Source organism: Scyliorhinus torazame, chromosome 10 (assembly GCF_047496885.1).
Source record: "Scyliorhinus torazame isolate Kashiwa2021f chromosome 10, sScyTor2.1, whole genome shotgun sequence".
NCBI classification, from domain to species: domain Eukaryota; kingdom Metazoa; phylum Chordata; class Chondrichthyes; order Carcharhiniformes; family Scyliorhinidae; genus Scyliorhinus; species Scyliorhinus torazame.
In genome coordinates, this window is record NC_092716.1 from 178813226 (window position 1) to 178835646 (window position 22421).

Genomic DNA, 22421 nt, shown 5'->3' on the forward strand with positions numbered 1-22421 from the left:
CTGTACTTCGATAACGTCACCATCTGCGGCCATGATCAGCAGGACCACGACGTTAACCTTCAGAAGTTCCTCCAAACCGCCCAAGCCCTCAGTCTCACCTACAACAAGGAGAAATGCGTTTTCCGCACAACCCGACTAGCAATCCTCGGCTATGTCGTGGAAAATGGAGTCCTAGGGCCCGACCCCGACCGCATGCGCCCCCTCCTGCAACTCCCCCTTCCACACTGTCCCAAGGCCCTGAAGAGATGCCTGGGGTTCTTTTCGTATTATGCCCAGTGGGTCCCCAACTAGGCGGACAAAGCCCGCCCACTTATCAACGCCACCATCTTTCCCCTGACGACTGAGGCCCGCCTGGCCTTCAGCCACATCAAGGCAGACATTACCAAGGCCGCGATGCACGCGGTGGATGAGTCCATCCCCTTCCAGGTGGAGAGCGACGCGTCGGATGTCGCCCTGGCCGCTACCCTTAACCAGGCAGGCCCGTGGTCTTCTTTTCCCGTACCCTCAACGCCTTCGAGATTTGACACTCCTCTGTCGAGAAGGAAGCTCAAGCCATTGTGGAAGCTGTGCGACATTGGAGGCACTACCTGGCCGGTAGGAGGTTCACCCTCGTCACCGACCAACGGTCGGTAGCCTTTATGTTCAACAACACACAGCAGGGCTAGATCAAGAATGATAAAATCTTGAGGTGGAGAATCGAACTCTCCACCTATAATTACGATATCGTGTATCGTCCGGGGAACCTCAACGAGCCCCCAGATGCCCTGTCCCGCGGCTTCTTGCGCCAGCGCGCAAGATGACCGACTTTGGGCCATCGACAATGATCTCTGTCGCCCGGGGATCACCCGGCTTCTCCACTTCATCAAGGCCTGCAACCTGCCCTACTCCACCGAGGAGGTCAGGGCCATGACCAGGGACTGCCAGGTCTGTGTGGAGTGCAAGCCGCACTTCTATCGGCCAGACAAGGCCCACCTGGTGAAGGCCTCCCGCCCCTTTGAGCACCTCAGTGTCGATTTCAAAGGACCCCTCCCCTCCACTGACCGCAACGTGTATTTTCTCAACGTCGTTGACGAGTACTCCCGTTTCCCCTTTGCCATCCCATGCCCCAACATGACCGCGGCCACTGTCATTAAGGCCCTGCACAGCATCTTCACCCTATTCGGTTTCCCCACTTACGTCCACAGTGACCGGGGCTCCTCGTTTATGACCGATGAGCTGTGTCAGTACCTGCTCGGTAAGGGCATTGCTTCGAGCAGGACTACCAACTACAACCCCCGGGGAAACGGGCAGGTGGAGAGGGAGAACGGGACAGTGTGGAAGGCCGTCCTTCTTGTCCTACGGTCTAGAAATCTCCCGGTTTCCCGCTGGCAGGAGGTCCTCCCCGACGCTCTCCACTCCATTCGGTCGCTCCTCTGCACAGCCACGAACGAGACCCCTCACGACCGTTTATTTGTCTTCCCCAGAAAATCCATCCTGGCTGACAACACCTGGGCCTGTCCTCCTCCGGGAGCACGTGAGGAGCCATAAGTCCGACCCCTGGTCGAGAGGGTCCAGCTCCTACATGCCAACCTCAGTATGCCTACGTGGCGCACCGCGACAGCCGACAAGATACAGTCTCCCTCTGGGATCTGGCACCAGCCAGTTCCCCAGCGACCATCACCTATCCCCCCCCCCCCCTACACCGAACACCGCCCACACCCCTACATGGCCTACACCCCCCCCCCCCCCCCTCCCGCCATCGCTGACCCACCGTGATGAAGCTCCAGACGACACCCTCCCGGAGTCAACGTGCCCAACACCCATGCCCGCAGCGAAGCCGGAGCTGAGGCGATCACGGAGAACGATCAAGGCGCTGGACAGACTCGATTTGTGAGCCCACTTCACCCCCGCTGGACTACAATTTTGTAACGGGGTGAATGTGGTGAACGTATTGCTGCTACACGGTAGCCTTGTGGATAGCACAATTGCTTCACAGCTCCAGGGTCCCAGGTTCGATTCCGGCTTGGGTCACTGTCTGTGCGGAGTCTGCACATCCTCCCCGTGTGTGCGTGGGTTTCCTCCGGGTGCTCCGGTTTCCTCCCACAGTCCAAAGATGTGCAGGTTAGGTGGATTGGCCATGATAAAATTGCCCTTAGTGTCCAAAATTGCCCTTAGTGTTGGGTGGGGTTACTGGGTTATGGGGATAGGGTGGAGGTGTTGACCTTGGGTAGGGTGCTCTTTCCAAGAGCCGGTGCAGACTCGATGGGCCGAATGGCCTCCTTCTGCACTGTAAATTCTATGATTCTATGAATTCACCACTGTATTGTGTTGTATTATGTTGATGCCCTTGTGGGCTCCGCCCTCTCGGGGGTGGTATATAGATCTGCAGCCTGTAGGCGGCACTCAGTACAGAGCAGTCACAGGCAGGCACAGATCTCGCTTATTAAAACCACTGTTCACTTCTACTAATCGTCTCATGTTAATTGATGGTCGCATCACTTTCTCTCTTAATAGATGGTGTCAGACCTGATGGATATTTCCTGTTCTTATTTTTACTGCTACGTTTTAAGCCTTATTCAGTGATAGCACACATGTCTCTCTGCCCTTCACCACACATCAGATATAGGGGGGGGCGAATCTCCAAAATGGAGACCAAGTGCTCGCGCCGTCGTGAATGCCGTCGCGTTTCACGACGGCGCAAAACGGGCCCGGGTACAACTGATTCTGTCCCCCACAGGGGGCCAGCACGGCGCTGGAGCGGATCACGCCGCTCCAGCCTCCCTTCCCGGTGCCAAATGGGCGCCGCGCCAACCCACGCATGCGCAGTTGGGCAGCGCCAACCTGTGCATGCGTGGGGGACTTCTTCAGCGCGCCGGCCCCAACTCAACATGGCGTCGGTGTTCAGGGGCCGGCCGCGCAACAAAGTAGGCCCGGGGGGGAGAGGCCGGTCCACCGATCGGTGGGCCCCGATTGCCGGCCAGACCCCATCGGAGGCCCCTCCAGTGAAGAATCGCTTTTCCCCGTCCCACAGGCCGCCCCCCCCCCCGACACTTCCCTTAGCGTTCCCGCCGGCAGCGAACAGGGGTGAATGGCGCCGGTGGGACTCTGTCGTACCTGCGCGGCCGCTCGGCCCATCCGGGCCGGAGAATCGGCAGCCCCGCCGATTCCAGTGGCCCACGGCCGGCGCCACGTCAAACGCGCCGGCGCAAATGGCGGCAATTCTCCGCACCTCGGAGATTCGTGCACCGGCGTCGGGGCGCGGTTACGGCGATTCTCCGGCCCGCGCGGGGCTCGGAAAATCACCCCCATAGTCTGAAATGATATGTATATAGGTACGCCAGTGAAGGGTTAATTATTACATCTCAGTGTAATTCAAACACTAGAGGTCACCACCAGTTCCCAGTATAAATATCAGAACTCGGGGACTGCTGGGTAGAAGAAGATTAGTAGCAACCATCATGAGGAGTAGTTCACAGAAGGACAGAGAGACAATCAGCTAAAACCTTACTTTCTTAATAGATATAGCTCAGTAGAATGTTCAAACTCTATTTAATTAATCGTTATTCAATAAATTAGTTTTGCTTTTCTACAAAGATTGGTGGTTTCTTTATCATCAACTCAACAGACCATTCTGGATCTAAAGGCAAAGAATAATGACATATTACCACAAAAGGTAACCATTTCAATGCAGTGGTCACTTTTGGTTGAGACTTTATACTGAGGTCCTTTCTGCTTTCTCAAATAAATTTTGAAGCAGCAGAAAGTATGTTCTGCTCAACATATATCTGTTAACCAATAACAGCACCAAAATAGATTAGGTGAGGGGGGCATGGTGGCACAGTGGTTAGCACTGGTGCCTTAAGGCACTGAGGACCCGGGTCCGATTCTAGCCCCGGTTCTGTCCATGTAGAGTTTGCACACACATTCTCCCCGTGTCTCTCTGCATGGGTCTCACCCCCACAATCCAAAGATGTGCAGGATACATGGATTGGCCACTCTTTTGAGGTTAACCAAATAGTGGAATCATAGAATTTTACCCCACACAAGGCCACACTTCCACCCAATCCCCGTAACCCAGTAAGCCCACCGAACCTTTTTGGACAATAAGGGCAATTTAGCATGGCCAATCCACCTAACCTGCACATCTTTGGACTGTGGGATAAAACTGGAGCACCCAGAGGAAACCCACGCAGACACGGGGAGAATGTGCAGACTCCGCACAGTCAATGACCCAAGCCGGAAATCGAACCTGGGGCCCTGGAGCTTTGAAGCAACTGTGCTAATCTCTGTGCTACTATGTTAGATAGAAAGGACACAAACTTAGGGACAACGCAAAAAGGACCGCTCCTGTTCGGGGCACGGCCCGAATGTAACAAAGATCAACGGATATTTACAAACATCAAATGAGTGCAATTAAAGGGGCCAATAAAGCACTCCAACTCTTGCGGTGCCCACTGGACACAGATGGCATCGATGGTGGATACAACATGCTCCCTTTCTAGGGACACCCGGCCGCGAATGTAGCACGGAATAGAGGCAGACAGTCTGGTTGGATGATTCCATTGGTCACCCGCTGTCTGGACCTATTAATGGTGCGCTTCGCCAGATTCAGGAGCAGGTACACAAGGAGGTCCTCCGCCTTCCCCGCCCCTCTCTGCGCCGGGTGCCTGTAGATCAGGAGCATGGGGCTGAATTGCAAACAGAACTTTAACAAAATATTTCTCAGAAAACTAAAAAGGGAGTACAACCTATAAAACGTAACATAGACATGGTCTACGGACTCCACAAGGCCACAAAAATGGCAGGCTTCTTGGGAGTCCGTGAACCGGTGCAATCGGTAATTGTACAGCACTGCTGCATGCAACACCCTCACCCCAGGTGAGGGGGGAGGACCCGTCCATAGAGGGCCCTCTAGTGGGGATCTCTGCTGCCGGACGGCAGCAAGGCATACCATGGTGCGTCCGGGCAACAGCCGAGAGTAAGGAGGTAGAGGGTGTGCAGCAGCAGCCCATACAGGTAACCCCGACGCGTAGTCCGATAAAGCACGGAGGGCATATCCATGATTCGGCTAGGATTGTGCGGCACCAGCTCCCAGGGAGGTGTTGGGGCCTGGGGCCAATGTGGAATTCTGTCCAAGCAAGTGCCATCGGATCCAAGCACAGCTGTTTTGAGGTCTCGGATGGCATTGGCTGCGAACCGGACACCCACCGCTGCACGCTGTGCTAACTTGTGGGGTGTCATCCAGCCCACTTCTCCACCACCTCTTTGTTACAGAATCATAGAATAGAATCATAGAATCAACAGTGCAGAAGGAGGCCATTCAGCCCATCGAGTCTCAACCGGCTCTTGGAAAGAGCACCCTACTTAAGCCCATACCGCCACAGAGCAGCACGGTAGCACAAGTGATTAGCACTGTGGCTTCACAGCGCCAGGGTCCCAGGTTCGATTCCCCGCTGGGTCACTGTCTGTGCGGAGTCTGCGCGTTCTCCCCGTGTCTGCATGGGTTTCCTCCGGGTGCTCCGGTTTCCTCCCACAGTCCAATGACGTGCAGGTTAGCTGCACGAGTCTTGCCCACATCCCACCACAACCTCAAGAAAGGTAAGTCTCCCCGTTTCCTTCTCCAGCCGGCCCAGAAGCGACAAAACGTGCCCAGCAACCACTCGTCCTCCAGCAGCAGGTTGTTAAAGTGCTAGTACGTTGACCATAACTGAGCGCGAGGCAGGACAAGACTCGCCCACACCAGACGGTGGTCTGAGCATGGCACCTGCTGCACAGAGGCCGTCGGGACGTGGGGCAGGTACGCCCTTGAAATGTAGAAGCGGTCGATTCTAGGCACTCTGACTCCAGGCCTCACAAAGGTGAAGATGCTGGAGTCAGAACGGAAAGTCCATCAGACATCCACCAGGTTCCTTAACTTCACCACCGCACGAGAGCCACACTGGGTACCGAGGCGGTCCTTTGTCCCAATGGTCCAATTAAAATCCGCCCTCCACCACCCCCAGGACAATGCACTCGCCCACGGCGATGGTGTCAAGATGTGTGAACACTTGTTTGAAGAAAGTCGTCTGCTGCTGGTCAGTCTGGGAAGCGCAGACATTCACAAAGTGACGTACCTCACCCTCCCTCGCGGACCGTCAGTTGCAGCAACCGGCCTGGCACTGGCTTCTTGACTCCCAAGACCTCCGGCTAAAAATGTGGGGCCAACAAGATAGCCACCCTGCCTAAATGTGAGGCCATGTGACTTACGTAGACACCGCCCCCCTCCCCACTCCAGTCACCACATGGCTTTGTCTGTGTGGGTTTCTTGCAGGAAGCCTGCCGCATTCTCTTATTCGAGAGGGGGACTGAGAGGTTCTGGAGCCTGCGGAGCGTGTCCCTGCTGCTGTTGATGTTGAGACTGGCTGGACTTCTGGTGGCGGCCATGGACTGAGTGTCGCACCAGGGCAGTTCCGGCTCGAAGGCATGGATTTGAGCTCGTTTTACCAGAAAACGGGAGAATTTTGATGGGAAAGTGTAGTTGAAGGTTGGAGGAGAAGTTCCCCCCGGGAGTGGCATGTCTGCTGGTTATCAGACCTGGCAGAAGAAGGTTAAAGACCTGGCCAAGGAATTGTAAGGGACCTATGGCCCAGCAACAATTGGAAAGTTGGCGGAGAGGGAAGGGTCATTGCATGTTGGAAAACCCCAGATGGAGCAGCTGATGGCGTTTCTCAAAGAGGAGTTCCACTAACAAAGAAAAGAGTTGCAGGAAGACCGATCAAAGGCCATCGAAGGATTGGTTGCGCCCTGAAATGGAGAGAGTCGAGAAGCACTTGGAGGCCCAGCGGCCGCAGAACCGGGAGTTGGAGAGGGTGATGTCTCACCATAGTGATTGGGTGGTGGCATGGAGGTGCGGGTGGGGCTCCTGGGGGATCTACACAAGTCATTAAGAGCAAAGGTAGAGGAGCAGAAAATAGATCTAGAAGGCAGAACCTGCGTATCGTTGGCCTGCCTGAAGGTGTGGAAGGCACGAGTGCAACGAGATACGTCTCAAGGATACTGGCAGGGCTGGTGGCGGAGGGGGTGCTGGACAAGACCCCAGAGGTGGATATAGCACACAGGTCTCTAAGGTATAAGCCACGAGCTGGGAGCAGCCGTGGGCGGAGATTGTAAGGCTCCACAAGTTTGTGGATCTTGAAAAGATCCTGAGGTGGGCCAGGGAGAAACAGAACTGTGAATGTGAGGGGAACAAGGTCTGAATTAACCTGGACATTGGAGCAGAGCTGGGATAAGGTGTGCTGGGTTTAACAGAGGAAAGGCAGCTCTCTATCGAAGGCAGATCACGTTTGGGGTTTGGCGAAACTGTGGGTGACTTTTGAAGGCCGGGAGTACTATTTTGAAACCACAGAGAAGGCCAATGACCTTATTAAAGAGCATAAACTGGGGGAGAACTGAATTTTGATGGTAGACAGAGGAGTTGGCACAACAGAGTTCAGAGGACGCGAGTAGTGTTGGGTCGGAGGGTGGGGAGTCTTTTCTTCTTGGGTGGTGGGATTTCATGGTGGTGACTATTTGTTATGCGGTAATAAGTTGTAAGGAGGTAACCACCGTCCCCCCCTCTAATAAGATTGGACGTGGCAGGGTTGGCGGAGAAGGGGGCTATCTTGGATGGGCCCAGTTTAGGGTGAATTTAAAAGGGACAGAATCGGTAGGGGAGGATGGCGGTCAGTAGAGGGGAGTGGAGGTGCAAGGCTCTGGTAAGGCTCATAGCATGGAACGTTCGGGAGTTGAACGGATTTGTGAAGAGATTTCGGGTCTTTGCGCATTTGAGAAGTCTGAAGGCGGGGGTGGTCTTTCCGCAGGAGATGCACCTCCGGGTGAGGGATCAGGTTAGGTTGAGAGAAGGATGGGTGGGTCAGGTATTTCACTCGGGGTTTGAAATGAAATGAAATGAAAATCGCTTATTGTCACGAGTAGGCTTCGATGAAGTTACTGTGAAAAGCCCTTAGTCGCCACATTCCGGCGCCTGTTCAGGGAGACTGGTACGGGACTCGCAGTCGCGGGGGGTGGCCATTCTATTGAGTAAAAATACGGGGTTTGTAAATGCCAAGGAGACTTCCGGTTGCGGTGATGCACTGCTAAGCCGCACGTTTCGGCAGCTCCCGTTCTAACGGACTTTTGGGCTCTTATCGGGAGTCCCAACGGAATTTTTTTTCAACCTAACCCAGTGTGGGGTGACGAAGGAAGGAGTCCCCCCGGGTGTGTATGGAAAGGAGCAGCGGTAGTGGCCAGATTGCGAAGGATCCTTTGGAACAGCGGCAGAGAAGAGAAGGGAGAAGCAAGATGGCGGTGGATGGAGCCCAGATGGTATGGGGCCCGGACCAGCAGGAGTTTCTCCGATGATGTGTGGAGGAGCTTAAGAAAGAGGTGCTGGCGCCGATGCTACTGGCAATCAAAGGACTGAAGGAAACACAAAAGGTCCAGGCAATGGAGCTCCGTGGAGTGAAGGCAAAGGCAGCCGAAAATGAAGATGAGATACAGGGCCTGGTGGTAAAAACGGAGACACACGAGGCACTACACAAGAGGTGCATAGAAAGGCTGGAAGCCCTGGAGAACAGCTCGAGGAGGAAAAACCTATGGATTCTAGGTCTCCCCAAAGGAGCAGAGGGAGCTGATGTTGGGTCTTATGTGAGCACGATGCTCCACACACTAATGGGAGCTGAGGCCCCAACGGGCCCCCTGGAAGTGGAGGGAGCGTACCGGGTCCTCGTGGGAAGACCAAAGGCAGGTGAAACACCAAGAGCAATAGTGGTGAAGTTTCATCGCTACAGGGACAGAGAGATGGTCCTGAGCTGGGCCAAGAAGGCACGGAGTAGCAAATGGGAGAATGCGGTGATACGTGTGTATCAGGACTGGAGTGCGGAGGTGGCGAGAAGGAGGGCGAGCTTTAACCGGGCCAAGGCGGTGCTCCATAGGATGAAAATAAAATTTGGGATGCTGCAGCCGGCGCGATTGTGGGTCACGCACCAGGGCAAGCACCACTACTTCGAGACGGCGGATGAGGCATGGACATTCATCCAAGAAGAGAAACTTGACTAGATTTGAGAGTTTGATGTTTGGAGAGAAGCAGCGAGGTGGTGGTACAGAAATGTAAAGTGGGGAAAGGGGAGGGCTGTTGTACAGCAATGTTGGACGGGAAATTTTTCTCCCCCAGATGGGGGGGATATGAAGAAATGTGGGCGCCGGTGGGAAAAGGGACAGGGAAGGGGAATGAGGGAACTGCGCCATAGGGGGCGGGGCCGAGAGGAAAGCGCGGGTATTTTCCCGCGCTATGGAAATTATAGCGGGAAAACGGGCGCAGGAAGGAAGGGAGCCCCACACGCAGGGAGGTCAGAGAGTTAAAGGGGGAAGCCGAGGTCAGCCAGAGTTAGCTGACTTCCGGAAGCAATATGGGGGGAATAACCAAGCTAGAGGGGGATCTAGCGGGGGGGGGAGAGATTAACTGGGTTGCTGCTGCTGAGTGCAAGGGGGAGCTGGTAAGAGATGAGGTGGTCGGAGCGGGAAGGCGCTGCCTGGGGGACAGACGGGTGCGCGGGACCTGGATGAGGAGATGGCCTAAAAAAGGGGATGGCTAGTCGACGAGGGGGTGGGGGGTGAATGGCCCCCCAATCCGGCTGATCACGTGGAATGTGAGAGGCTTAAATGGGCCGATTAAGAGGGCACGGGTGTTTGCGCACTTAAAGAGACTGAAGGCGGACATAGTCATGCTCCAGGAGACGCACCTGAAGGTGGCGGATGAGGTTAGACTAAGAAAAGGATGGGTGGAACAGGTATTCCACTCAGGGTTGGACGCGAAAAACAGAGGGGTGGCAATATTGGTGGGGAAACGTGTATCATTCGAGGCTAAGAATATAGTGGTGGACAGTGGGGGCAGATATGTGATGGCGAGTGGGATTCATGAAGTGAATGCTGGGACGTATCCCGGACCTGGAGGTGGGAAATTTGATAATTGGGGGGGATTTTAACACAGTGCTGGATCCAGGGCTGGACCGGTCCAGATCCAGGACCGGGAGAAGGCCGGCAGCGGCCAAGGTGCTTCAGGGATTTATGGAACAAATGGGGGTAGTGGATCCGTGGAGATTCGCCAGGTCGATGGTTAAAGAGTTCTCTTTCTTCTTCCACGTCCATAAGGTATACTCCCGGATAGACTTTTTCGTTTTGGGAAGGGCACTGATCCCGAAAGTGGCAGGAACGGAGTACTCGGCCATAGCCGTTTCAGACCACGCCCCGCATTGGGTGGATCTGGAACTAGGCGAGGAAAGGGAGCAGCGCCCACTCTGGCGACTAGCTATGGGACTACTGGCGGACGAGGGGGTCTGCGGAAGGGTGAGGGGGTGTATTGAGCGATACCTGGAGGTCAACGCCGATGGGGAGGTCAGGTGGGGGTAGTATGGGAAGCGCTGAAGGCAGTGGTTAGAGGAGAGCTGATCTCCATCAGACCCCACAAGGGGAAACAAGAGGGCAAAGAAAGAGAGAGATTAGTGGGGGGAATTTTGAGGGTGGATAAAAAATATGCGGAGGCCCCAGACGAAGGGCTATACAGAGAAAGACGAAGACTACAGACGGTGTTTGACCTGCTGACCACGGGAAAGGCAGAGGCACAGTAGAGGAAGGCACAGGGGATGCAATATGAGTATGGGGAAAAGGCGAGCCAGCAGTTGGCCCACCAACTTCGGAAGAGGATGGCGGCGAGAGAGATCGGGGGAGTTAGGGACGAAACGGGAAATATGGAGCAGAGAGCAGGGAAAGTGAACAAGGTGTTCAAGACCTTTTATGAGAGGCTATGTAAGTCCCAACCCCCGGGGGGAAAAGAAGGAATGCTACACTTTCTGGACCAGCTAAGGTTCCTGAAGGTGAAGGGGCAGGAGATGGCAGGTCTGGGGGCGCCAATCAAGGTGGATGAGGTGATTAAAGGACTGGGGAACATGCAGGTAGGGAAGGCCCCGGGACCAGACGGGTTTCCGGTGGAATTCTACAGGAAGTATATGGATCTGTTGGCCCCGCTTTTGGCGAGAACCTTTAATGAGGCTAAGGAAAGGGGGATGCTACCCCCGACAATGTCGGAGGCGACGATATCGCTAATCCTGAAACGAGATAAAGACCCGCTGCAATGCGGGTCATACAGGCCTATCTCACTCCTAAATGTAGATGCCAAACTGCTGGCCAAAGTGATGGCGACAAGGATAGAGGATTGCGCCCCAGGGGTGGTGCATGACGATCAGACAGGGTTTGTAAAGGGGAGACAACTGAATGTTAATGTACAAAGGTTGCTGGGGGTGATGGTGACGCCCTCACCGGAGGGGGAGGCAGAGATAGTGGCGGCGATGGATGCAGAGAAGGCATCCGATAGGGTGGAGTGGGACTATCTGTCGGAGGTGCTGAAGAGGTTTGGGTTCAGTGAGGGGTTTATTAGATGGGTCAGACTCTTATATGGGGCCCCGATGGCAAGCGTAGTCACAAAACGGCAAAGATCGGGGTATTTTCGGCCACATAGGGGTACAAGACAAGGGTGTCCCCTGTCCCCGTTACTGTTCGCGTTGGCAATTGAACCACTGGCCATAGCGCTGAGGGATTCAAAGAAGTGGAGGGGGGTGCTTAGAGGGGGAGAGGAACACCGAGTGTCGCTCTACGCAGATGATCTACTGCTATACGTTGCGGACCTGGTAGAGGGGATGCCAGAAGTAATGCAGATACTTAGGGAGTTTGGAGAGTTCTCGGGATATAAACTAAATATGGGGAAGAGCGAGCTTTTTGTAATGCACCCCGGGGAACAGGGTAGGGGGATAGATGCTCTGCCGCTGAGGAGAGTGGTAAGGAACTTCCGATACCTGGGCATCCAGGTGGCCAGGAACTGGGGAACCCTGCAATAGACTTAACCTGACGCGACAGGTGGAGCAGATGGAGGAGGACTTTAGGAGGTGGGATATGGTGCCGCTGTCGCTGGCGGGCAGAGTGCAGGCAGTTAAAATGGTGGTCCTACCGAGGTTTCTTTTCGTGTTTCAGTGCCTCCCCATTCTGATCACAAAGGCCTTTTTAAAAAAAATAGATAGGAGCATTACGAGCTTTGTGTGGGCAGGAAAGACCCTGAGAGTAAAGAGGGGGTTCCTGCAGCGCAGTAGGGACAGAGGGGGACAGGCGCTGCCGAGTTTGAGCGACTACTATTGGGCCGCCAATGTGTCGATGGTCTGTAAGTGGATGAGGGAGGAAGAGGGAGCAGCGTGGAAGAAGCTGGAGATGGCGTCCTGTAAGGGAACGAGCCTAAAAGCGCTGGTGACGGCGCCGCTGCCGTTCTCCCCGAAAAGGTACACAAACCCAGTGGTGGTGGCAACCTTGAGGATCTGGGGGCAGTGGAGGCGACATAGGGGAGTGACGGGTGCCTCGGTGTGGTCCCCGATAAGGAATAACCACAGGTTTGTCCCAGGGAGGATGGATGGGGGGTTCCAGTGTTGGCAACGAGCAGGAATTAGGAAGCTGAGGGACCTGTTTATAGACGGGACGTTTGCAAGTCTGGGAGCGCTAGAAGAAAAATATAAGTTGCCCCCAGGGAACGCCTTCCGATATATGCAAGTGAGGGCATTGGCGAGGCAACAGGTGAGGGAATTTCCGCAGCTCCCGACGCAGGGGATCCAAGATAGAGTGATTTCGGGGGCATGGGTTGGAGAGGGCAAAGTGTCCGAAATATACCGGGAGATGAGGGGCGAGGGAGAGGCGATGATAGAGGAGCTGAAGGGAAAATGGGAAGAAGAGCTGGGGGAAGAGATTGAGGAGGGGCTTTGGGCAGATGCCCTAAGTAGGGTAAATTCCTCGTCCTCGTGTGCCAGGCTTAGCCTGATTCAATTTAAGGTTCTACATAGAGCACATATGACGGGAGCAAGACTGAACAGGTTTTTCGGGGTCGAGGACAGGTGTGGGAGGTGCTCAGGAAGCTCGGCGAACCACACACACATGTTCTTGTCGTGTCCAGCACTGCAGGAGTTCTGGGGGTGTGTGGCAAGGGTAATTTCAAAGGTGGTGAAGGTCTGGGTCAAGCCAGGCTGGGGGTTAGCTATATTTGGGGTTGCAGAAGAACTGGGAGTGCAGGAGGCGAAAGAGGCCGATATTTTGGCCTTTGCGTCCCGAGTAGCCCGGCGTAGGATTCTACTCATGTGGAAGGAAGCAAAACCCCTGGGCGTGGAGGCCTGGATAAACGACATGGCAGGGTTCATAGGATTGGAACGAATAAAATTTGCTTTGAGAGGATCGGCTCAGGGGTTCTCCAGGCGGTGGCAACCGTTCCCTGAGTATCTCGCGGAACGATAATGAAAAGATAGAAATGACAGCAGCAGCAACCCAGGGGGGAGGGGGGGGAGCACTATTCTGTGTTTTTGCTATTTGTTTTTCTTTTTTAGTTTTTATTGCAAGTTAACTATATTATTTAAATAATGTGATTTACCAATAATGTATAATCCCTTGTTGAGTTGTATAAACGGAAACATTTTTGTTTGAAAAATTCAATAAAATATATATTTTTAAAAAAGTAAATGCCAAGGAAGTGCGGGACCCGGGTGGGAGATACGTGATGGTGAATGGAGCGTTGGAGGGGACACCGGTGGTGCTGGTAAATGTATACGCACTGAATTGGGATGACATGGGGTTCATGAGGGGGTTCCCACAAGCGATTCCGGACTTGGCCACACATCAGTTGATTATGGGAGGGGACTTTAATTGTGTGCTGGAGCCGAGGGTGGACAGGTCAAGCCCCAGGCCAATGGGAAGGCTGTGGATGTGGAAGGAGCTGGGAGGATTTATGGAAAGGATGGGTATGGTGGACCCGTGGAGGTTTAAGAACCTGGAGGAGAGGGAGTACTCCTTCTTGCATGCATACAAGGTACACTCCAGAATCAATTTTTTTTGTGGTGAGCCGTGGGGTATTGGTGGGGATGGTGGGGGAAGAGTAGCGGGAATTGTAATCTTGGACCACGTGCCGCACTGGCTGGAGCTTCGACTTAGCTCAAGATAGGAACAGAGGCCAGGATGGAGGCTAGACTTGGGGCTGTTAGCGGACAGGGGTTTCTGCGATAAGGTACGGTTGGTGATTAAGGACTATGTGGAGTTGAACCAAAATGGGGAGGTATCGGCTCCCACATTCTGGGAGGTATTGAAAGCGGTGGTTCAGAGGGAGATTATCCCGTTCAAGGTGCACAGAGATAGGAAGAGGAAAGAGGAACGATTATTGGGCGAGATAGTCAAGGTGGACAGGCAGTATTCGAGGACTCCAAACGTTCTCTCACTCATAGATAAGGTCTCAGTCCAGTTGAATGAATGTAAGGAATGTTTATTTCTTTCAGAACACATTTTGGTACATTTACACAAAATTAACTGAAAAGACTTTTACCTGTGTGTCTCAAAATGTCCTTGAGACACCAACGAGTGGAAACAAAATCTTGAAGATAAAAGTGACTTCAGATTTACAAAATTAAAAGTCATTTCATCAAAAGACCTTAAAAGTAATTTTTACGGAACGGCACATGGCACAGCGGTTAGCACTGGGACTACGGTGCTGAGGACCCGGGTTCGAATCCCGGCCCTGGGTCACTGTCCATGTGGATTTTGCACATTCTACCCTGTCCGCATTGGTTTCACCCCCACAACCCAAAGATGTGCAGGTTAGATGGATTGGCCACGCTAAATTGCCCCTTAATTGTAAAAAAAATAATAATTGGGTACTCTAAATTAAAAAAATAAAAGAAATTCAAAAATAATATAAAGTAATTTTTACTAATGCTTCAAGGATTCTCCAATGGCTAAAATTCCTCTGCTAATCAGTCAAATGGATCACATTCTTAAGGGAATCCTTATCTGGGTTTAGCCCCTTACTTAGTTTCATTGGTTCTAATTCTCAGCTGAGACTCCCTTGATTCGTTCAGGAACGTGTCAATCACTTAACAGGCGACTGGTTAATTAGACATTAATCAATTACTCCAAATGAATTAATTATCTTTCCCACGACTTTTGTTCCAAGACTCTTGTCCCACTTTCAAACTCCCTACGTGTGGTGGTATGTATTAGGGGTAATACGGTACACCACGTGTCGACAGGCTATTGCTGGAGGGATGCTGGGTCCTGATAGGATCGGCCGCCTACTGGGCTCCGCCCAGAAATGCCGATATAAGAACCCGGCATTTCCCCCAGCAGCTGCATTCTGTAACCAAGCTGCTGGGGATCAAGTTCTGCTTAATGAAGCCAATAATTGACGTTACTTCAACCTGCCTTGCGTCATATTGACGGTACAACAATTTATTAAGCAGACTTAAATTAAAGAAAAAAACGACGTAGGAATATGGAGCTCCGCATCACCCCGGAGTGCCTGCGCATCGCACCCCAAGCAGCTAACTCGACCTCTATCTTCAAACACTGGCTGGCATGCTTTGAGGGCTACCTCCAAACGGCCCCCGGCAAACCAACAGATGAACAAAAAATGCAGGTCCTCTATTCCAGGGTGAGTCCCGACGTCTACTCTCTTATCGAGGACGAGGACGATTTCCCCGATGCCATCGCCGCGCTGAAGGATATCTACATCCAGCCTGCCAACCAGGTTTTTGCTCGCTACCAGCTCGCCACACGATGGCAATTTCCAGGGGAATCGCTGGACGAGTTCTATAACGTCCTGCAGATCCTGGGTAGGAACTGCAACTGCCCGGCGGTAACGGCGAATGAACACACAGAGCTCCTGGTCCGCGATGCGTATGTGGCAGGTTTGGCTTCTTCCCAGATCCGCCAGAGGCTTCTGGAGAAAGAATCTCTGGGTCTCTCAGAAGCTCGGGCCCTGGCGGCATCCCTCGATGTGGCCTCGCGTAACGCCCGCGCCTACGCCCCCGACCGCACTGCAGCCCCTTGGGCTCCGTGGACCCCCGCTGCGATCGACTCTCCGGCAGCTCCCCCACCCCCGCAAACCTGCGCAGCCAAAACACCAGACTAACCGGGGGGCCCCGCTGCTATTTTTGCGGTACACCACGTGTCGACAGGCTATTGGTGGAGGGATGCCGGGTCCTGATAGGATCGGCCGCCTACTGGGCTCCGCCCAGAAATGCCGGTATAAGAACCCGGCATTTCCCCCAGCAGCTGCATTCTGTAACCAAGCTGCTGAGGATCAAGTTCTGCTTAATAAAGCCAATAATTGACGTTACTTCAACCTGCCTTGCGTCATATTGACGGTACAACACTATGTCATGTCTGGTCTCAGTTACAAGATTGTTTCAAACTCGTTAAATGTACCCTCATATCAGTAAGAGTACCTGCAGTACATTATTCGTAACGTTTGAGACAGTCATGGACAGTATTCAAAAGATTAGCCAATTTTATGACATACTCATATTTCGACAAGTTCAGTAATTTTCAAGAATCATCTCAGCTAATATGTTAAAGGAACCCCTCTGTAATTGTTGAATCCAACAGTGAGATAGCCAAGGTGAACAGGGAGTATTCGAGGGCCCCCACCGTGGAGAGATTGGCGAAAAGAAAGAAGTTACAGGGGCAGTTCAATAGGCTGATGATGGGAAGGGCTTCTGGGCAGCTCCGGAGGTAGAGGGGATGCCGTATGAATATGGAGAGAAGGTGAGCTGGATGCTAGCCCATCAGCTACAGAGGCAAGCCGCGTCCAGAGAAATCCTAAGGGTACGGACAGGGAAGGGGGAGGTAGTGTTGGAGCCAGGGCGGATAATTGAGATGTTTAGGGAGTATTATGAGGAATTTTACAGAGACGATGCGGGGGTGAGGAAGGGGATATGGGGTGGTTTTTGGATGGGCTAGAATTCCCACGGCTGGGTGAGGGGAGGAGGCAGGTGCTAGAGGAGCCGTTAAGGTTAAAAGAGGTAATGGAAATCATAAGAGGGATGAAATCGTGGAAGGCTCCGGGGCCGGCGGAGCTTTATAAGGAGTTTGCGGTGGAGTTGCCACCACATCTACTGGGGGTGTTTAGCGAGGCGCTGGAGAGGACAGAGCTGCTGGAGACAATGACACAGGTGATGATTACCCGAATACCAAAGAAAGGGAAGGACCCGCTAGAGTGTGGGACATACAGGCACATATCGCTGTTGAATATAGATGTGAAAGTGTTGGTTAAGTTAGTGGCGGGGAGGATGGAAGGATGCGTTCCAGGGGTGGTTTTAGAGGATCGCGAAGGGCAGACAACTCTCGAGTAATATGAGACGACTATTGAATGTGATCATGACCACGTCAAGAGAACGGGCACCGGAGGTAGTGGTGTCTATGAACGTGGAGAAGGCATTTGACCGGGTGGAGTGGCGGTACCTGTTTGAGGTCCTGGGAAGGTTTGGGTTGGGCCGAAGTTTGTGGCATGGGTGTGTAATGTTCTTTGATTGGGCTGATGAGGAATCTCGATATTGCCGTGTGAACAAGGAACATTAGACTTTGTTTTATAAACAAAGATATTTATTACTAACACTACACTAACAAATAACTAAAATGTCTAAGATGAATACAGTTGGAAATAAATGTCTAACACTAACTTACACTGAGATGCTACAGAGCTACTCTATTTTATAAATGTTTGTATTCTCCATTTTCACATTTTCTTCAGAATTTACACCCCACCAACAAACAGTAAACGGTAACAAATACAATGTCAATCCCCTTATTAACAACAATCCCATCCTCCCCCCCCCCTCAAAACAACGGCCCGTCTGACAATATAAGCATCAAATAAAACAAACCCTCCCAAGGTGAAAAAAAAGGAAAAAAGAAAAGGAATCAGGAAACACCTGTGGTCACCATTGACAAATACAGTCCACCCCCCCCAAACCCCCCCCTACTAATATTCAATGCCATCCAATCCCCAAATGAGTACCGTGAATGACACCCATGAATTGTAGACCTCTCCCCACCCCCACCCCCCTTCCCAGCTCCCCTCCACTTCCTCTTGTAAACTTCTCCCCCCAACCTCGGTTCCTTCCCCCAACTTTTCCCCCCCGGCTAGATTCACCGAAACCTGTTCTACCAGGCTTCGATAGCCGCAGCCCCTTCCCCTACCTCACTCCCGTTCACTGGCCGGCTTAAACTGGCCAGCGTGGAGGCCCCCGCCCGGGTCTCCTTCCCCCTTTCCCGGTCCCAGGAAAACCAAGAAATCTTCTTTAGCACACAACCCTGCATACACACCCAAGCCCCAAAGAACCATCATTACAAATGAAAGTCCCATCTCTTCCCTTGTCCAAATATATACAGCGTCGACTCATTTACTACATACACCAACACGCAGTGAAAAAATAAAGTTACATGAGGCTACATCAGTACACGACCATTTCTCAATTCTGCCACAGTCCTTCTGCCTTCGCAAACTCCTCCGCTGCTTCCGCCGTCCCAAAACAAAAGTCCTTGGATTTGTAGGTCACCCTCAACTTAGCTGGATATAATATGCCGCACTGGACCTTGCTGATGTACAGTGCCTTCTTCACCCGCCTCCTCGCCAGCTCCACCGTAAAGCCCTGGTATATGCGTATACCAGCTCCAGCCCACTGCACCACCCGCTTCTGCTTTGCCCAGCACAGGACTTTCTCCTTCACGCTATACCTACAGAAACACAGAGTTACCACTTTTGCCGGCTCACTCGCCTTTGGCATAGGCCTCCACGACTGATGAGCCCGATCCAGTTCATATCGGGAGGGATCGTCCCCCTCCCCCAATAGCTTCGCCAACATCGTGGCAAAATACTCCATCGGCCTCGGGCCTTCCACCCCTTCGGGCAGACCCACAATCCTCAGATTCTGTCGCCTGGATCTGTTTTCCAGGTCTTCCATTTTGGCTCGCAGACCCTTGTTGGTCTCTATCACCTTCCGCAGCCCCTTCCCCATCGAGGCGAGTTGATCACTGTGCTGCGATAATGCCTCTTCCACTTCCTCCAGTGTCTCACCTTACTCCTGCACCTCCACCGCTGCGCTTGATACCGCCGTCCTCACCGGGGCAATCGCCTCCTCCACCAGCACTTTCAATACCACCCCCATCTCCTTCTTCATCGCTTCCATGTGTTTTGTGAACTGCTTTTCAAGTTCCACAGCCATCACCTTGGTCATTTCTTCTGCTGTGAGTGATGCAACCTTCCCTGGTGCTCCAGCCTCCGCTTTCCTTACAGTTCCTGTGATGACTTTTTTACTCCCCGGCAAAAGTCCATTAACCCCCTTTTTCAGGCCGTTTTTCTCCCAAACTTGGACATTTCTCCTCCCTTTGCCTTCTTACAGCCTTTTCAGCCTCTGTTGCCCCCAGGACCAGGCGTTAAAACTCCGAAATTCCTATTCCCGAGTAGGAGCCCTCCAGTGTGCAGCTGCCTTCTGCCTGCCATCACCGGAATTTCCAGTACATAGCTACTCTTTTTTTCTTAAAATATATTTTATTCAAAATTTTTGGCCAACCATAACAGTACATTGTGTATCTTTTACACAGTAATATAACAATATAAATAACAATGGCCAGTTTTTTAAACAAGAAATAAATAATATAAAAACAACATCAAAATTAAAAAACAAAACTAAATGGCAACTGCCTTGTCCCAACTAAATACTCTCCAAAAATACAATTCAGCAGTCCAGTATACAATTACCTATAACAACAACCTATACATATTATACTTATACACTAACATCCCTGAGAGTCCTTCTGGTTCCTCCTCCTCCGCCCCCCCCCCCCCCCCCCCCGGGTTGCTGCTGCTGTCTTCTTCTTTTCCATTCCCTCTATCTTTCTGTGAGGTATTCGACGAACGGTTGCCACCGCCTGGTGAACCCTTGAGCCGATCCCCTTAGGACGAACTTAATCCGTTCCAGCTTTATAAACCCTGCCATGTCATTTATCCAGGTCTCCACACCCGGGGGCTTGGCTTCCTTCCACATCAACAGTATCCTGCGCCGGGCTACTAGGGACGCAAAGGCCAAAACATCAGCCTCTTTCGCCTCCTGCACTCCCGGCTCTTCTGCAACCCCGAATATAACCAACCCCCAGCTTGGTTCGACCTGGACCCCCACCACCTTCGAAAGCACCTTTGTCACCCCCACCCAAAACCCCTGTAGTGCGGGACATGACCAGAACATGTGGGTGTGATTCGCTGGGCTTCTCGAGCATCTCGCACACCTATCCTCTACTCCAAAAAATTTACTGAGCCGTGCTCCAGTCATATGCACCCTGTGTAACACCTTAAATTGTATCAGGCTTAGCCTGGCACACGAGGACGATGAGTTTACCCTACTTAGGGCATCAGCCCACAGCCCCTCCTCAATCTCCTCCCCCAGCTCTTCTTCCCATTTCCCTTTCAGCTCATCTACCATAATCTCCCCCTCGTCCCTCATTTCCCTATATATGTCTGATACCTTACCGTCCCCCACCCATGTCTTTGAGATCACTCTGTCCTGCACCCCCTGCGTCGGGAGCTGCGGGAATTCCCTCACCTGTTGCCTCGCAAAAGCCCTCAGTTGCATATACCGGAATGCATTCCCTTGGGGCAACCCATATTTTTCGGTCAGCGCTCCCAGACTTGCAAACGTCCCATCTACAAACAGATCTCTCAATTGTGTTACTCCTGCTCTTTGCCATGTTCCAAATCCCCCATCCATTCTCCCCGGAGCAAACCTATGGTTATTTCTTATCGGGGACCACACCGAGGCTCCCGTCTTTCCCTTATGCCGTCTCCACTGCCCCCAAATTTTCAGAGTAGCCACTACCACCGGGCTTGTGGTGTATTTCTTCGGTGAGAACGGCAACGGCGCCGTCACCATAGCTTGTAGGCTAGTCCCCCTGCAGGACGCCCTCTCCAATCTCTTGCACGCCGCTCCTTCCTCTTCTCCCATCCACTTACATACCATTGCGATATTGGCGGCCCAGTAGTACTCACTTAGGCTCGGTAGTGCCAGCCCCCCCCTATCCCTACTACGCTGCAAAAATCCCTTCCTCACTCTCGGGGTCTTCCCGGCCCACACAAAACTCATGATACTCTTCTCAATCCTTTTGAAAAAAGCCTTCGTGATCACCACCGGGAGGCACTGAAACACAAAGAGGAATCTCGAGAGGACCACCATTTTAACCGCCTGCACCCTCCCTGCCAGTGACAGGGATACCATGTCCCATCTCTTGAAGTCCTCCTCCATCTGTTCCACCAACCGCGTTAAATTTAACCTATGCAATGTACCCCAATTCTTGGCTATCTGGATCCCCAAGTAGCGAAAGTCCCTTGTTACCTTCCTCAGCGGTAAGTCCTCTATTTCTCTGCTCTGCTCCCCTGGATGCACCACAAACAACTCACTTTTCCCCATGTTCAGTTTATATCCTGAAAATTCTCCAAACTCCCCAAGTATCCGCATTATCTCTGGCATCCCCTCCGCCAGGTCCGCCACATACAACAACAAATCGTCCGCATACAGAGATACCCGGTGTTCTTCTCCTCCCCTGAGTACTCCCCTCCACTTCTTGGAACCCCTCAATGCTATTGCCAGGGGCTCAATCGCCAGTGCAAACAATAATGGGGACAGAGGACATCCCTGCCTCGTCCCTCTATGGAGCCGAAAATACTCAGACCCCCGTCCATTCGTGACCATGCTCGCCATCGGGGCCCTATACAGCAGCTGTACCCATCTAATATACTCATCTCCAAAGCCAAATCTCCTCAACACCTCCCACAAATAATCCCACTCCACTCTATCAAATGCTTTCACGGCATCCATCGCCACCACTATCTCCGCTTCCCCCTCTGGTGGGGGCATCATCATTACCCCTAGCAGCCTCCGTATATTCGTATTCAGCTGTCTCCCCTTCACAAACCCAGTTTGGTCCTCATGGACCACCCCCGGGACACAATCCTCTATCCTCATTGCCATTACCTTGGCCAGAATCTTAGCGTCTACGTTCAGGAGGGAAATAGGCCTATAGGACCCGCATTGCAGCGGGTCTTTTTCCTTCTTTAGGAGAAGCGATATCGTTGCCTCTGACATAGTCGGGGGCAGCTGTCCCCTTTCCCTCGCCTCATTAAAGGTTCTCATCAGTAGCGGGGCGAGCAAGTCCACATATTTCCTGTAAAATTCAACTGGTAATCCATCCGGTCCCGGGGCCTTCCCCGCCTGCATGCTCCTAATTCCTTTCACTACTTCCTCCATTTCGATCTGTGCTCCCAGTCCCACCCTCTCCTGCTCCTCCACCTTAGGAAATTCCAGCTGGTCCAGAAAATACATCATTCTCTCCTTCCCATCCGGGGGCTGAGCTTCATATAATCTTTCATAGAATGCCTTGAACACTCCATTCACTCTCTCCGCTCCCCGCTCCATCTCTCCCTCCTCATCCCTCACTCCCCCTATTTCCCTCGCTGCTCCCCTTTTCCTCAATTGGTGTGCCAGCAACCTGCTCGCCTTCTCCCCATATTCGTACTGTACACCCTGTGC